Below are 19,126 nucleotides of genomic sequence, written 5' to 3' on the forward strand. Positions count from 1 at the left end.
GAACAAATGGTAAAGAGAAAAGCTAAGTTTGTGATAGTCCCGTGTACCATTATCAAAGGGTCCATATGTTTATATTGCCAAAGAAAGGGTCATTAGTTGCGAAGCTGCCAAATTTACCTAAGGATGTTAAAGTTAATAAGTTTGACTCTACTTCAGTTAAAGTCCACTATCTAACTCTGCTAAGTTTCTATTATGATATTCTTATTACATGATGTGACTGGGTCACATGTTGATGTTTTAAGAATCAAAGAAAAGTGAAGGAACCTAAAGAAATAATATGTTGAATCTGATCGCATGGATGGATTTCTATCGCGTAGTTTGAAGATCAGATTCTTGAGCTACTTCTTAGGAGTTATCAGATATTGCTTAGGAACAGATAACAAAAAGTTTTCATATGGATTGTAAGGATAAGTTTTTCCGCATAGTATTAAAATAAAAGAAAATTTTTGATTTTATTTATTTTCAAATATCCTTACAATGGCATTTGAGGAAAAATTGTTGCTTATATGATTCCATTAATAGCAAGAGTGGAAATATGAAATTGATTGCTTCATTTGTGATAATGTCTAAATTTACCAAATAAGGAAAGATTCTCATCACCCAAGTCTCAATTGGACTGGAACTTGGAATCATGCAAGTTATATAGCATGATGAATGAGAACTTTCAAGTATTGTAAAATTAAGACTAATTACTTGTTCACATGGATGTGTGAGTCAAGTAAAGGACTAAGGGATCGAGTACACATTCTTGTGCACTGGTCAAGTCCACCACAAAAGATCAATAAGATTATTCGTCATAATTTACTAAAGTTCAGTAAATATGGTTATACTTACAAGCTTAAGTGTAATTCTGAGACATTGGAAAAAGGTCCCAATGTAAGGCAGAGCGAATAAGAAGAATCAAATTAGGCAGAAGGATAGAGGTTTCTCAAATCTGAAAAGTTGGGAGAGTACTTTCGTATAAGTTTTTATGATCATCTAATGATTTAGAGACCTTATCACAATTCATCCTCTAAGTGCTTTCTTATAGCTAAGAAGAGGAACAATGAATTGTTGAAGTGGTTAAATCAAGAAGATGATTCATACTTCGTTCCAAAAACAATTCTTAGAGTCATACTCCAAGATTGTAACTTGAGTGACATGTCTCAAAGAAGGTTTAAAATACTTGTCAAATGTAAGAGTAAAAGTTTTCTACTCTTGTACATTTGAAATTGGTAAGTTGTGATGTTTTGGATAAAACAAAGACCAAATTAGGCCAATTGTGTGAAGTGTTTGTCTTGGTTAGAATCCACACTATCTCTTGGATGTTTGACAAGGGAGTCTTATAGGTCAAGAGGATAGTGGGAGTCTTAAAGGTCTTGAAAGTCTCAATAACTAATCAAGAATAGAACCTGAAGTTCTTCACTAGCACACGACTTGAGGTTTATAACCTATCGTGTTGACATATTATGTGCCCATTCCAGTTAAAGTTGGCTTTGCATATGAGTTCTTAGAGTTCTCAATGTGTTGCACAACAACTTGGAAGCAATGGCAGGCCCTTGAGCTGCTAGGTGGCAAGAAGTTAAGATTAAGTTCAGTCCATATGAGTTTGGATTTGACATTATCCTTGTCTTGTGACTATGGTTTTGACAATTCACATGTGTAAGAACACATACACCATTAAATCTAAGTGTCATAAGGTTTCTCTCCGATTCATGAAAATGATGGTGAGGAAACACTTTCACTAAGTAGATTTTAGCTAGATAGCAATTGTGATATTTGCATTCTGAAAGTCGTTAGTGGAGCGTGTGTGGTTTACCGGCACTCTTGATGGGTTTTGAGCATTCTAACACTTCCTAAGTGTACATGCAACCCTAATAACCTCTGATCTATGTTTGTCTAATTATCATGCAAAGTTGAATTCCAAGGTTATATTCCTATCTAGCATACATGGGGAACAATTTTAACTTAAAGTATAGATAGAATAACTTACCTTGTTGTTGTTTGTGTTCCTTGAAACCTTGTGAGCCTAGCACCCCAAGTGTGATGCCTCAAATGCTTCACACAACACCAAAAGCTCTTGGAAGAACTTATAATAGAACACACACTTCTCAAAATCGGCCAAGCCCTCTTGTTTCTTAGTGTAGCCGATTTTAGGTGGAGAACATGTTTCTTATATAGTGTTGACACATCTAGGGTTAAACCCTAATGTGTCATGACTCTTCATTTCCATGACCCATGGGTTTGTAACTCCCATGGAGCATCCTATGGGTGGAACCCAACTTGATGATCCATGGAGCCTCTTAGTTATCTTTTGATCACATAATTAATTCTAAATTAATTGTTGATCAAACTAATCAAATAATATTATTAATATATTAGAACTTATAATATATTAATAATCTCCAAGTGTTATTTCTCTGATTTAGTCTATCCAATTGCACGGTGCCATGCAACCCAAATGGACCATGCCGGGTCGGGTCAAGTACATACCAGAAATAGTTATGGACGTAGACACCTTATCCAACAGTCTCCCACTTGGATAAGTCTAATAACTATTACTGCAAGTATGACTTCAGGAACCGATCGGCAATCGTAGCTCTTTACAAGGTTTCTCGGAACTGAGAAGACGATGGTACGCCATTTAAGATAAGTGATCATATAATCCTCTGTTCTAGATATCAGTCGGACAAATACACGGAACAATGTCTTACTTATTGTCCAACAGTTTGTTTCCTGATTTCCGATTTGTTGGACAAAGAACTTAATTGAACACATCAACTTAGTTCTGACCAGGTCCGGTACATAGGTCAAAACAAAATCATCGAGGGGCCCAGATATCAGCTTCTAATCCAAGAAGGAACAGATAAACTTCGACTCATATGTTTGTTCTACCACTCATTGAATTACACACAAGAGCACGATTTATAACATCGAGTTACCAATGCGTTTTTCGTACAATCAATGCATAACCAACTTGTAAGTAACAAATCATATCTCTAGGTTTGAGGACTTATATGATACTACCGTCTCACGATCACTCGAGATAGAATTCCATGAAGTGATTCCAGTGAGCGTGGGTTGAGTCCAATGCTCAGAACTTTTGAGCACTCATGATTGCTGTAGCCTTGTCCAAGACCTCTACAACCAAACATGACAGTCTTGATTCATATCTACTTCCGACATATGACCGACTGTGGAGGTTTGAATAATATGTTATACCAAACAAAAATTATTCTGGAAGTCAAAACATGCAAAAGAAATATAGTAAACGATCGACAAGAGATAGCAACACTTTACTCATAAATAAAACACTTTTATTCATCATCAGATGTCAATTACACTTTACAAATTTCGAGGTTATCTAACTACTAAATCTAATATCATCCTTCAGCCCTATGCTCCGAGCATGCTGGAGATGCTTAACCCGAGTCAGTCCCCTCGTGAGGGGATCTGCCGGATTCTCATCTGATGATACCCTCTTTGCCATGAGGAGTCCTTCTTCGATCCGATGTCTGATGAAATGGTATTTTCTGTTGATGTGTCTGGATCTCCCGTGATCCCTTGGTTCCTTGGCTAAGGCAACAGCACTTTCACTATCACAGAAAATTTCCATTGGCTCTTTAATAGCTGGTACAACTCCAAGGTCTCCAATGAAGTTCCTCAGCCATAACGCCTCCTTTGCCGCCTCGCTAGCTGCAATATACTCTGATTCACAAGTAGAATCTGCCACTGTCTCTTGCTTGGAACTCTTCCAAGAAATTGCTCCTCCATTTAGGGTAAAGACCCAGCCCGACTGAGAGCGAAAGTTATCCCTATCAGTCTGGAAGCTAGCATCACTATACCCTACAACTCTCAAGTCATCACTCCCACCGAGGGTAAGGACCCAGTCCTTAGTCCTTCGTAGGTACTTGAGAATATTCTTTACCACAGTCCAGTGTGCCTTGCCAGGGTTCCCCTGAAACCTGCTAACCATGCTCAGGGCAAAAGCTACATCAGGTTGAGTACACGTCATAGCATACATGATCGATCCTACGGCCGAAGCATAAGGTACTCGACTCATTTGTGCTATCTCAGCCTCAGTGCTAGGGCTTTGTGTCTTACTCAGTTTGGCGTTACTCTGGATGGGCAACTCTCCTTTCTTGGAGTCTTGCATGCTGAATCTCTTCAGCACCTTATCCAAGTAGGTACTTTGACTAAGTCCAATTAGTCTTTTACTCTGATCTCTCAAGATCCTTATCCCTAAAATATAGGCAGCTTCACCAAGGTCCTTCATAGCGAAACACTTTCCAAGCCAGGACTTTACTTCCTGCAGGGTTGGAATGTCGTTTCCTATGAGTAGTATGTCATCCACATACAATACCAAAAAGCTAACTATACTCCCACTAGCCTTGACATACACACAAGATTCATCTTCACTCCTAGAAAAGCCAAATTCCTTGACCTTTTCATCAAAGCAAACATTCCATCTGCGAAGTGCTTGCTTTAATCCATAAATGGACTTTTCAAGCTTACACACTCTATTAGGGTACTCGTTGCTGATAAAACCCTCTGGCTGACTCATGTAAACATCTTCAGCCAACTTTCCATTAAGGAAAGCGGTTTTGACATCCATTTGCCAAATTTCATAGTCATGAAATGCGGCTATGGCTAACAGAACCCGAATAGACTTAATCTTGGCTACCGGAGAAAAGGTCTCATCATAATCCACTCCAGGAATCTGAGAGAAGCCCTTTGCAACCAGTCTAGCCTTATAAGTGTGTACTTTACCATCCATGTCGGTCTTCTTCTTGAAGACCCATTTGCACCCTACAGTCTTTCGACCTGGTACATTCTCAACCAAGTTCCAAACTTGATTGTCATACATGGATTGTATCTCACTATCCATAGCCTCTTTCCATTTAGCAGACTCGGGGCCTGCCATGGCTTCCTCGTAGCTGTTAGGGTCATCTTGACTTACTAGTGTCCGATCACTAATAAGTGTCTCACCTTCTGTAGTAATATGGAATCCATAGTAATGCTCAGGTGCAGTCCTAACTCTCGTGGAATGCCTCAGAGGTACAGATTCGTCAATTGGCTCAACAGGAGTTTCCTCCTCAAGTTGAGGGCTAGATTTTGAAGTTCCATCACCACTTGACTCTTGAATTTCTACAAGATCAATTTGCCTCCCACTGTCTCCTTGGCTTATAAACTCTCTTTCTCGAAAGACTCCTCTTCTTGCAACAAAGACCACATTGTCACTAGGTCTGTAGAAGAGGTAACCAAAGGATTGTTGTGGGTAGCCGATGAAAATACACCTCTCGCTTCGAGGTTCGAGCTTATCATGAGTCTCGCATCTCACGAAAGCCTCGCAACCCCAAATCTTTATGTGGTCTAGTTTAGGTACTTTACCAGTCCACATCTCGTGAGGAGTTTTGGCAAATTTCTTTGTAGGGACTAGATTAAGGATATGGGCGGCAGTCTCTAAGGCATAATCCCATAATGAGATTGGTAGCGAAGCTCGACTCATCATGGAACGAACCATGTCCAACAAGGTTCGATTACGCCTCTCAGCCACACCATTCAATTGCGGTGTCCTGGGAGGTGTCAATTGTGAGACAATCCCACATTCCCTTAGATAGTCGAGGAACTCTGAACTAAGATACTCACCACCCCGATCGGATCGAAGCATCTTAATGTTCCTGCCCAATTGATTCTCGACTTCCTGTTTAAATTCCTTAAACTTCTCGAAAGTCTCTGACTTATGCTTGATTAAGTAGACATATCCATATCTACTGTAATCATTAGTAAAAGTCAAATAATAACGATTAGCATCCCTTGTGGCATGTTTGAATGGCCCACACACATCCGTGTGTATAAGGTCCAACAAACCTTCACCCCTTTCACACGAGCCTGTGAAGGGTGACTTTGTGATTTTTCCAAGTAAGCATGATTCGCAACTATCATCTGACTTTAGGTCAAATGACTCCAAGACTCCATCCTTTTGGAGTTGGCCTATGTGTTTCTTGCTTATATGTCCAAGACGACAATGCCATAATGATGCTTTATCCAAGTTATTATTATTAGTAGAATCAATACACAAAACATTAATTCCTAAGTTATCTACAACAGACACAGCTTCATACACACCATCACAAGGTAATGCTTTAAAATAAAGAACATTATTAAAGAAAGCATCAATAGAACCAACTTCATTATTAAACGAAAAGGTAAACCCTTGTTTGTATAAAGCATGAAAGGAAATAATATTTCTTGCCATTCCTGGCGAGTAACAACACTTATTCAAATCTAAACTAAACCCACTACTTAGCGATAAAGTATAAACTCCAATCTTGGTGACATGTGAAGCTTTCCTATTCCCCATGATCAAGTTTATTCTTCCTTGCTCCACATCCTCACTTCTTCTTAGTCCCTGCAAGTCACAACAAATATGAATACCACAACCGGTATCAAGGACCCAAGATTTCGAATGGGGTGAGTTATTAGAAATGATAGTGTAAATACCTGCATGGTTGGGTTTGACTTTCCCATCCTTCACATCCTGCTGGTACATTGGGCAGTTCCGCTTCCAATGAGCTTTTTCATGGCAATAGAAGCATTCAGCCTCTTTTGGGTCAGAAGAAGGAGTAATGAAACCTTTCTTGGTTCCACTTGAATAAGAGCCATCAAGGGTCCGAGCCTTGGTACCCTTCGAAGATCTCTTTCTCTTCCTCCCTCGACTTTTCCCGATTGCCAAAACCGGAGTTGAGTTTGGAGTAGGAGTGATAGCAACCGACTTCCCCTTAAGACCTGTTTCTGCGGTCTTGAGAAGTCCCTGAAGTTTGCTGAGGGTGACCTCTTCCTTGTTCATGTGATATGTCATGCGGAATTGATCATAGCACAATGGTAAGGAGTGCAAAATGATATCTATTGCAAGCTCCTCAGGGAAGTTCACATTAAGCTTCAGCAAACGATCCACATACCTTTGCATTTTCTGCATGTGGCTCGTGACGGAATCTCCATCCTTCATCATGGTTGTTATCATGGAGCAGATGATTTCGTACCTCTCTTGTCGTGCACTTTGATGGTATCTTTCCATCAAATCTTGGTGCATTTCATAAGGGTAGAAATCCGCATAGGACTTTTGGAGTTCTGCTGTCATTGTGGCCAACATGATGCAAGCCACCTTGGTTGCATCTCTTTCATGAGTATGAAAGTCAGCGATATCCTGGGGAGTTGCAGTGGACTCATCAATTTCCTTAAGCTCCTTGTCAAGGACATATTCTTTGTCCTCGTAGCGGGTAATCATCCTGATGTTTCTGATCCATTCATTGAAGTTGGATCCATCAAAGGTGACTTTCCCACACAGACTCATAAGAGTAAAGGAGCCATTAGGATTCGAGCCAGAAGCATTATTTGAAGACATCTGAAAGAGGAGAACAAGTTTAGTATAGATTTAAGAGAGTCCTTAATAAAACACCCAAATGTAATATTAAGGATAGGATCCAATCACAATATAATATAACTTAGAAGAGGTATGTCGTAATCTAAGCTATACCATATTTGAAAGGTAGGTGAATGACGATTCACCAATTTCCACCACGAAAACCGAAATATTAGATATTAGGTTTTATTGGTTTTTAGAAATTCCTAGATTCTTTGACATTCAATGAACTTTTCAAAGGCATGTTTCAATCTCGAGAGTGCCCTCCAAGTTTTGTGACTGGGATACCGAGGATCACAAAACGAGGTGTGAAGTAACCATGCAAATCACTTGGTACCCTTAAAGTTTATCACTCAATCGATATGCCGGTGAACCACACACGCTCCACCGATACTATAATAAACCTTAAGTCACCCTTTACCTACCTTGTTAAGTCCAAGTTAGTGTGTCGGTTAACCACACACACTCCACCAACGACTTAGACAAAGTGTAAAGTGTAATTTCATGGATTAGCACCTTATTCACATTTTCCTAAAGTAACTAAGATTGGGAATTTAATAAAACATTAGTTACTTTATAATATTCATCATACTTTGAATGAGAGTTTATAAGTCCTTGTCTTACCCGTTCGGCTAACGACCCTCCACCAGTCAAGCAAGCGGTGGGTGAGAGTAGACACCCATTAAGTCACCATTTTATAGGCAACAACCTTATACCCACCTTATAGACGGGCTTCGTGAATGAGGCGTACTAGCGGTAAGACGACTGTATTCTTATACATATATATATAATTATTAAATCATCATAATATAAGTATAAGGGTTGAATTTTAACTTTTAAAATTCTAGGGGTTGGAACTTAAAGTTTTAACTTAACTTTTCTTGTTCCAAAACATGAGGGCAAGTTTTGTAACTTTCAAAACTTTTCATTTCTTGTAACTTATGAGTTTAATAGAGTAATAAAATGAAGACTCTTCATTTTTCTAACTCTTGTGTTTGTTTTAATGGTTTTAATTCAAGTGTGACTCTTGGTTTTCCATAACTTGAGGACAAGTTATGGACTCCATTAAAACACATTAAGATCAAGAATTAATCTACCACATAGGTTACAAATAATTCCTATGATCATCTAAAACATCATAAGAACAAGAACATGAATATAAACACAATCAAAAATTACGTTTAAGACTTTGTAATTTTGATAACTAGTTGTTGTGAATGAATTAGAAAGAACATTACACCATCAAAACAAGTTTTCAAGTACCAAAACAGTTTAGGGTAATGTTTCTAGTCCATTTCCAGCAACTAAAATCGAAATTCTGCAATCAGTCGATCCTACTCGCCGAGTGCATGAATTTACTCGCCGAGTTGGTTGAAGATACACGTGAACTTGCCGAGTCCCCCCTATAGACTCGACGAGTCCACTTGTAGACATCAAGATTTTCGACTTTTTTTTTCAACTTTTAAGCACAAATAAAAAGCAAACAAGCCTAGGCTCTGATACCACTGATGGGTTTTGAGCATTCTAACACTTCCTAAGTGTACATGCAACCCTAATAACCTTGGATCTATGTTTGTCTAATTATCATGCAAAGTTGAATTCCAAGGTTATATTCCTATCTAGCATACATGGGGAACAATTTTAACTTAAAGTATAGATAGAATAACTTACCTTGTTGTTGTTTGTGTTCCTTGAAACCTTGTGAGCCTAGCACCCCAAGTGTGATGCCTCAAATACTTCACACAACACCAAATGCTCTTGGAAGAACTTATGAGAGAACACACACTTCTCAAAATCGGCCAAGCCCTCTTGTTTCTTAGTGTAGCCGATTTTAGGTGGAGAACATGTTTCTTATATAGTGTTGACACATCTAGGGTTAAACCCTAATGTGTCATGACTCTTCATTTCCATGACCCATGGGTTTGTAACTCCCATGGAGCATCCTATGGGTGGAACCCAACTTGATGATCCATGGAGCCTCTTAGCCCACTATACAAGATATGGATGATTTACATAATAAACCCATATATTTAATTAGTTATCTTTTGATCACATAATTAATTCTTGATCAAACTAATCAAATAATATTATTAATATATTAGAACTTATAATATATTAATAATCTCCAAGTGTTATTTCTCTCATTTAGTCTATCCAATTGCACGGTGCCATGCAACCCAAATGGACCATGTCGGGTCGGGTCAAGTACATACCAGAAATAGTTATGGACTTAGACACCTTATCCAACAACACTAACTTGGACTTGTGAGAAGTGGTAAAAAGGTCTAACCATTATGATTACGGCATCCCTCTTCATAATTGTTTAGACACACAAGTATGCTATCTAAGGGAAGGTGTATGTTTTTGATAAAGTTTTATCAAAACAATCTAGTATTAGAAATTTGAACTTTGGTAAGAAAGTCAGCTAATTTCTGAGTACATGTCAAAGTTAGTGGGAGCATAAGTGTTATGCTAATAATCATCATGTTAGTGGGAGCATGATAATTATGATAAGTATTGCAAGTTAGCAATGTTAATTATAGAAAACAAAAGGTTTCAATTGGGAAAAGTTGTTTTGCTATAATTAAGGGAGAGGAAATTATACTTCATCTCAAATCTATAAGCTTAGATCATGAGGCTTCAATCATTTAGTCAAGGAAATATATATGAATTTCATGTTGGAATGGCTCAACATAAGGAAATTTTGTATATGGGTCCATTATTTGCATTCTAAAATTCGATTATGATTACGGCATCCCTTTTCATAATCTGAATTATGAGAACTTGACAAATAGAAATGGAAATGTTATAGCAAAAGACTGGTTTAGTCTTTATGTGAGACATCATGAATCGTGTCCCATATGCTTCGGATATAGGATCGATTACATTTGCAATATTCATCCTTTCTAAAATTTTCCAAATGCCTGGGGCATTAAGAAGGGAAAAGGTTTCGAACTGGATATGACTAAAAGGATTAAACAATTATCGAGGACAATCTAAGGTTTATCAAAGATTGGTTACTCAAGGATAGTTGGAAGTGTAGTGATAATTTTGGAAGGAACATATTGACATAATCTGTAAGGAGGCAACTCTTGTTCAAAAGTGATAGTCAAAATGGAATGTGGAAATGTTTCAAAGTTAGAATTTTCAATCTGTTTAAGATTAGAAAACTTAATGCAAGAAGGATGTTTCTATGGAGCTGATCTCTTTTGGAATTCTTTGTAATGGTTGTTGTCAAGTCTATCTGACTTTGTGCATAATCATTATGAGAGGATCAATGCATATAAGTTTAAAATCTAACAGATTTGAGTAAATGACATGAATTTGGAATTCTTGTATTTGCAGTAAGGATTTGGGAGTGTGAAAAGAGAATCGTTGAAGTTATCTTCAATTGATCTAGTTCACAAAGTAAAGATCATAGACAAACATAGTATGCATACTTGGTGTATAACATGACTAGTGTTTAGAAAACATAGTGTACATGCTTGGAGCATGGGACAACTATTGTTTTAAATTCAAGAATATAGTTGATAGCTGAAACAGTATACAATGAATAATGTGTAATCATATGGTGATAAATAAAAGGTGTTTTATTTATGTTCATAGGTTTTGATACCATATTGGATTCAATTATTATTGTGTTTCACTTTGCATGTTTTGACTTCCCGAATAAACTGGGTAATCCTTCCGGAATGACTAAGTTATTCAAACCATCCACATTCGGTCATATGTTGGAAGTAGATATGAATTAAGACTGTCATGGGTTGGCTTGTAGAGGTCTAAGGTGTTGGACAAAGGGCTACAACACTCATGAGTGCTCATAAGTTCTGAGTATTGGATTCAACCCGTGCTCATTGGAATCACTTCATGGATTTTATCACGAGTGATCATGTGTAATAGCCCGGAATCTCAGGTATTGTTTAAATTTTGTTTTGGGGTGTTTTAAGAGGGGACTCGGCGAGTTGGAGCCAGACTCGCCGAGTAGGACCGCAGACCTGGTCGCGGGTTCGCGACTGGACTCGACGAGTCCAGATATGGACTCGGCGAGTCTACGTTGTTCAGCGGAAACCCTAGTCGTTCAGTTTTGGGACGTATAAAAAGGACTTATAGGCTATCATTGTTCGTTTTAGCCTTCTGAGAAGAACCCTAATTCGATTGTGTGCATCTGGAGCAAGGTTGAAGACCATTGTTGAGTTTGGAAGAGTTTTTGTGCAAGGAAGAGAAGGCTTGGTGAAGGGAACAACAAGAGAAGTCACGTTCTGAGGATTGGGGACACAAAGAGAACACATTATTCAGGTAATAATTCGAACTACATTCTTCCATGTTGATGTGTATATGGATTTAGGGTTTATGGAACCCTTTTTGTGGCTAGATTGAATGTTACCTTAGTCCCCAAACGATTGGAACACCGTATTAGGGCCTTTAGAGGTCCAGAATGTCCCATGCCTGTGCATTTCGGGAATCAATAGAGGTTTTGGATTGGAATCCTTATGCCTTAGGTCAAAATGTAAATTATAAGGCTTGGGGTGTAGCATGAGCACCTAAATGAAGACCTTACGTGATGGACCAGTCTAGAAGGACCAGACCTATGAATGGTCGGAACAATTCTGACCTTAGGAAGCAGTTTGATCGACTGCATGGCATGGACTCGCCGAGTCCGATGAACAGACTCGGCGAGTAGCTTGCAGAATAACTGGGACTCGTCGATCTGTTCTTCAGACTCGGCGAGTGGAGTCGGGGTGGCCCCGTGATTCTGCCAGGAGTAATTCGTCGGGTCAAGGAGGATACTCGATGAGTAGAAGGGGAATCTTAGAAGATTGGAGGACGTCTAGACTCGCCGAGTCGCCATGGTACTCGCCGAGTCCGGTCGAGTTGACCGTGGACCATTGACCAGAGTTGACCTATGTGTGATTTCTTAGGGTCAGTTAACTTGAGAGATAAAAGTGTTAATAAGGGATATATGATATTATAGGGAGTTTGTAGCTCGTCGGATCGGGTACGAGTGATTTCAGGAGTTGCTAGCTTACGGTATCCACGAGGTGAGTCTTCTCACTATACTGTACCCGGAAGGGTTTGACTGTGTGACCGGAAGGTCAGATATGATATGTGATATATGTGATATATGTGTTATATGTGGTAAGTTAATTGCTATGTGTGCTGTGTATGTTTATATGGGCTGGAAGGCAATGTGTTATGGGCTGGAAGGCAATATGTTATGGGCCGGAAGGCAATACGCTATGGGCCGGAAGGCGATTATGTTATGGGCCGGAAGGCGTTGTATTGTGGACCGGAAGGTCAGGGCCTGGAAAGGCGTATATGTTTAAGTTGTATATTAGGGAACTCACTAAGCATTTATGCTTACAGTTGTTATGTATGTGTTTCAGGTACTAGCGAGGACCGTGGGAAGGCGCCGACATGATGCATACACACTGATTGATGTTTTGAGATCTTGGGAATTTTATGAATTGTATTTCGACTTAACACTTGAAATAATTATATTGGGTTTGAATAAAAATAATCTAATTGTTTGAAATGAAAGTTTTGTTTGAAAAATTTGCATTGTTACAATTGGTATCAAAGCTTTGGTTTGAGGGATTCGGTGTACCTTCGGGTGTAACTGAACTCAAACCGAGGATTTGAGGAAAAAATTTAAAAAAAATAAAAATAAAATAAAGGCATATACTTTTAAAAATGATAGTGTGGTAAACAAGAAAGAAGCAGTGTGTACGATCAGTCAGCGCCCGAACGGTAAAGATCCCCAAAATACCTTACAATGTTATGTTATGAAATGAATTATGAATTGTTATGCATGCTAGAAGACTAGGTATTCATGATAGGACTAGAGTGGCCTGATTTGTGATGCCTTAGTCTAGGGAGTTGTCGATATGAGATACTTGATACCGTGCAGGTAGATAGTGCACATCAAAAGTAGAGTACTCACTATTCGGGGTTTGGGGAGGAAGATTTGGGACGAATGCTGATACGGTGTGGTCGGTAGTATTGGGCCCGTACTACCGAAGACACCGGGTCGGTGGGAGACCCAAGTAAGAATCCCTGGATATCGGCGACTGAGTAGGGTTGCGTTATCGAGTACAATTGTACTTGATGGAGTCTCTGATAATTTTATGTTATATTTCAGAGACATCATGGTTACAACACGCCACGGGACGAGTTCGAGCGGTGTGAGTAACGAGGAGATTCGTCAGCTGATTCAGGAGGAGGTAGCTGCAGCGATCCGGGCTGAGATCCCGGAGATGTTTGGGTCTATTAAGACCACCCTGATGGAGACGTTTGAGGAGCGGTACACCGCACTGACTGAAGCTGCAGCCGCTGCCGCTACCGCAGCTGTGGCCGCTGCCAGGCCACAGGGGGGTGACTCGCTGCTATTTTGGGAATTCAGCAACACGAAACCACCTGAGTTCGATGGGACACAGGATCCGATTGCTGCGATGAGGTGGATCGCTGATATTGAGGGGTGCTTCTATACTTGTTCATGCCCGGAGCACCTGAGGGTACGGTTCGCTTTGAACCAGCTCCGTCTGGGAGCGAAGGATTGGTGGAAGTTCGTGACGGCGAACTTCACTTTGGCGGAGATTACAGCAGTGACATGAGAGAGGTTTACTGTCATGTTCAGGGACGAGTACGTTCCCCCAGTGGAGAGGGAACGATTGGTTCAGGAGTTCTTGACCCTTAAGCAGGGTACTGATTCGGTTGCGGTGGTCACGCGGAAGTTTCATGAGAGGGCAATGTTCTGTCCCTAGCTGGTGTCTACAGAGCAGTCGCAGATGAGCCGGTACTTGGGTGTTTTGAGGAGGGATATCCGGGAGTTTGTGTCGAACTCCACCTATCATACTTTTGCTGAGCTTCAGGCGAATGCCAGGAAGCGCGAGATCGAGTTGGAGACCCAGGCCAGGGAGGAGGCCGAGTCTCAGTAGGTGGACCGGCGGCCGACTCAGTCTCAGCCGGCAGCCAAGTGGACCAAGTCCGCCGATTCGAGGACGGGAGGTCCGAAGGGCCGCACTTACGGAAAGTGCGGCAAGGGTCATGATGGGGCGTGTCGAGCTGGTGTTTGTTACAAGTGTGGCAAGGAGGGACACATCGCCAGGGATTGCCCTAAGGGGTTTATGGTTTGCTTTCATTGCAACCAGACAGGCCATCGGAAGGCCGAGTGCCCTCAGCTTCGTCAGGGATCTACACCTATTGCCAGGACTACTGAGACTCGACCGGCGAAGGTCGAGGCCCCGAGGGCTCGCGGGAGAGCCTTTCAGCTGACTGCAGAGGAAGTCCGCGCTGCGCCCGATGTTGTGGCAGGTATGCTGTAATTCATGTATTTATTTAAAGTCGAAATGTGTGCTTATGTTATTATATGTGTAGGTACTTTTCTTGTGAACTCTGTGCCTGCTCTAGTGTTATTTGACTCGGGTGCGAGTAGGTCCTTTGTATCTTTAGCTTTTAGTCAGCATATCAGCATTAGTCGTGAGTCGTTAAGTCGGCCTCTGACAGTTTCTATAGCGGCCGAGAGAGTGATTTGTGCCACGGAGGTTCTTCGGGGATGCGTGCTAGAGATTTTCGGGGTTGAGTTTCCAATTGACCTGATTCCTATTGCGATGGGTGATGTCTGTGTCATCGTGGGCATGGACTGGTTGAGCCGATTTAGCGCTGTCATCGATTGTGAGCGTCAGCTGGTGACTATACGAGACCCTAGTGGGGGAGTTCTTACGGTGTACGGCGAGGGTACCCGTTCGGGATCAGCTTTTTGTTCGGCCGCTAGGGCGAGGCAATGTCTACAGCAGGGATGTAAGGGTTTTGTGGCGTATGTGATGGACACGCGGGAGGCTTCCGAGAGACCGAGGTCAGTGGAGGAGGTCCCAGTGGTGCGTGAGTTTCCGGATGTTTTCCCCGAGGAGCTGTCGGGAGTACCTCCTGCAAGGCAAGTAAAGTTTGGTATCGATCTGATTCCGGGGGCCGCGCCTATTGCGAAGGTGCCTTATCGTCTCGCACCTCCAGAGATGCAAGAGTTGTCCTCGCAACTCCAAGAGTTGCTGGGGAAGGGATTCATTCGGCCGAGCAGCTCGCCGTGGGGAGCACCTATTCTGTTCGTCAAGAAGAAGGATGGTTCACACCGGATGTGCATTGATTACCGGGAGTTGAACAAAGTGACGGTCAAGAACCGTTACCCGTTACCGAGGATCGATGATTTATTTGATCAGTTGCAAGGGGCATCTTGGTTTTCTAAGATTGACCTGAGGTCAGGGTACCATCAGGTGAGAGTGCGGGATGAGGACGTCCAGAAGACAGCATTTAGGACGCGATATGGGCATTATGAGTTTGTGGTGATGCCTTTCGGGCTCACCAATGCCCCGACTGTGTTCATGGACGTCATGAACAAGGTATGCATGCCGATGTTGGATCGGTCAGTGATTGTATTTATCGACGACATCCTAGTGTATTCGCGATCTAGAGAGCAGCATGAGGAACATTTGCGGGAGGTCCTTGAGGTATTGAGGTCGGAGAAGCTATATGAAAAGTTCTCCAAATGTGAATTCTGGTTGTAGGAGGTCCAATTTCTTGGACATGTTGTTAATCAGGAAGGGATATTGGTCGATCCGGCCAAGGTTGAGGCTGTGATGAGTTGGGAGGTGCCGAAGTCACCCTCTGAGATCAGGAGTTTCCTTGGGTTGGCGGGGTACTATCGGAGGTTTGTTAAGGACTTCTCCAAGATCGCAGTGCCGCTCACCAGATTGACTCGGAAGGGTGTTGCATTCTCATGGGGACCCGAGCAACAGACTTCCTATGAGACACTTCGTCAGAGACTATGCAAATCCCCGGTATTCGCTCTCCCGGAAGGGATGGAAGATTTTGTTGTATATTGCGACGCATCGATTTCGGGACGGGGTGCAGTATTGATGCAGAGAGGTCATGTGATAGCTTATGCATCGAGGCAGCTGAAGCCTCATGAGGCGAGATATCCCACGCATGATTTAGAGTTGGGGGCAGTAGTGTTCGCTCTCAAGATTTGGCGTCACTACCTGTATGGGGTTCGATGTACTATATACTCGGACCATAAGAGTTTGAAGTATTTGATGGATCAGCCCAACCTAAATATGCGTCAGAGGAGGTGGTTGTATGTGGTTAAGGATTATGATTGTGAAATCCTATACCACCCGGGCAAGGCTAATGTGGTAGCCGATGCATTGAGCCGCAGGGCGGAGAGCACTCCATTGCGAGATGTATGTCTGAGACTGACTGTGATGACTCCAGTATTGGATACTATTCGTAGGGCACATGCCGAGGCTGTGAGATCCGAGATGCAGAAGAAAGAGCGGGTCGTTGGGTTAATTTCAGAGTTCGTTAAGGATGGACGAGGACTTCTGACGTTTCTGGGTCGGATTTGGGTACCATTCGTGGGCGGTACGCGTATTACTTTGATGGAAGAGGCTCATAGATCGAAATTCTCGATCCATCCCGGTGCTACGAAGATGTATTTGGATTTGAGGAAGGAATACTGGTGGCCCTGTATGAAAAGAGACGTCGCCTGGTTCGTTGAGAGGTGCTTGACCTGCCATAGAGTTAAGGCCGAGCACCAGAGACCGCATGGCAAGTTACAGCCAATGGAGATTCCTGAGTGGAAGTGGGAACATATTACTATGGATTTCATCACCAAATTGCCGAGAACTGCTAGGGGAGTCGATGCAATTTGGGTGATTGTGGATAGGTTGACGAAGAGTGCACACTTCCTTGCCATCAGCGAGAGTTCATCAGCGGAGAAGTTGGCGGAGATATATGTGAGAGAAGTAGTATCTCAGCATGGAGTGCCGATCTCGATTGTTTCGGACCGTGATGTACGTTTCACTTCCAGGTTCTGGAAGAAATTCCATGAGGAGCTGGGTACTAAACTGCATTTTAGTACCGCATACCATCCCCAGACAGACGGTCAGAGCGAGCGGACGATTCAGACACTGGAGGACATGCTTCGAGCGTGTGTGTTAGATTTCGGGGGTATCTGGGATGCGTATTTACCCTTGGCAGAGTTTTCCTACAACAACAGTCATCATTCGAGCATTGGTATGCCACCTTTTGAGTTGTTGTATGGTAGGAGGTGTCGGACCCCCATTTGCTGGGGAGAGGTGGGATAGAGAGTGATGGGCAGTACAGAGATCATACTTCAGACGACAGAGCAGATTCAGCAGGTTAGGCAAAGATTATTGGCCGCTCAGAGCCGACAGAAGAGTTATGCGGACAGGCGCCGGCCCGAGCTTGAATTTCAGGTTGGCGACTTCGTTCTCTTGAAGGTTTCTCCTTGGAAAGGAGTGATCCGGTTCAGGAAGAGGGGCAAGTTGGGGCCCCGGTTTATAGGTCCATTTCGTGTGATTGCAAGGGTAGACCGGGTAGCCTATCGATTGGAGTTGCCAGCAGAGTTGGGACAGATCCACAATACTTTTCATGTATCGCAATTGAGGAAGTGTATAGCCGATGAATCAGCAGTGGTTCCATTAGAGGATATTCAGGTGGATGCGAGCCTGAATTACACCGAGAGACCAGTGGCCATCATGGATCGGAAGATCAAGGTTCTGAGGAACAAGGAGGTACCTCTGGTGTTGGTTCAGTGGCAACACCGGAAGGGATCGGAAATGACTTGGGAGCCGGAGCGTGAGATGCGGGAGCAGCATCCGGAGTTATTTTCAGAGTGAGACTTCGAGGGCGAAGTCTAATCCTAGTGGGGGAGAATTGTAACAGCCCGGAATCTCAGGTATTGTTTAAATTGTGTTTTGGGGTGTTTTAAGAGGGGACTCAGCGAGTTGGAGCCAGACTCGCCGAGTAGGACCGCAGACCTGGTCGCGGGTTCGCGACTGGACTCGACGAGTCCAGATATGGACTCGGCGAGTCTGCGCTGTTCAGCGGAAACCCTAGCCGTTCAGTTTTGGGATGTATAAAAAGGACTTATAGGTCGTCATTGTTCGTTTTAGCCTTCTGAGAAGAACCCTAATTCGATTGTGTGCATCTGGAGCAAGGTTGAAGACCATTGTTGAGTTTGGAAGAGTTGTTGTGCAAGGAAGAAAAGGCTTGGTGAAGGGAACAACAAGAGAAGTCACATTCTGAGGATTGGGGTCACAGAGAGAACACATTATTCAGGTAATAATTCGAATTACATTATTCCATGTTGATGTGTATATGGATTTAGGGTTTATGGAACCCTTTTTGTGGCTAGATTGAATGTTACCTTAGTCCCTAAACGATTGGAACCCCGTATTGGGACCTTTAAAGGTCCAGAATGTCCCATGCTTGTGCATTTCGGGAATGAATAGAGGTTTTGGATTGGAATCCTTATGCCTTAGGTCAAAATGTAAATTATAAGTCTTGGGGTGTAGCATGAGCACCTAAATGAAGACCTTACGTGATGGACCAGTCTAGAAGGACCAGACCTATGAATGGTCGGAACAATTCTGACCTTAGGAAGCAGTTTGATCGACTGCATGGCATGGACTCGCCGAGTCCGATGAACAGAGTCGGCGAGTAGCTTGCAGAATAACTGGGACTCGTCGATCTGTTCGTCAGACTCGGCGAGTGGAGTCGGGGTGGCCCCGCGATTCTGCCAGGAGTAACTCGTCGGGTCAAGGAGGATACTCGACGAGTAGAAGGGGAATCTTAGAATATTGGAGGACGTCTAGACTCGCCGAGTCGCCATGGTACTCGCCGAGTCCGGTCGAGTTGACCGTGGACCAT

This window comes from Lactuca saligna, chromosome 1 (assembly GCF_052625555.1).
Source record: "Lactuca saligna cultivar CGN05327 chromosome 1, ASM5262555v1, whole genome shotgun sequence".
In the NCBI taxonomy this organism is placed as follows: Eukaryota; Viridiplantae; Streptophyta; class Magnoliopsida; order Asterales; family Asteraceae; genus Lactuca; species Lactuca saligna.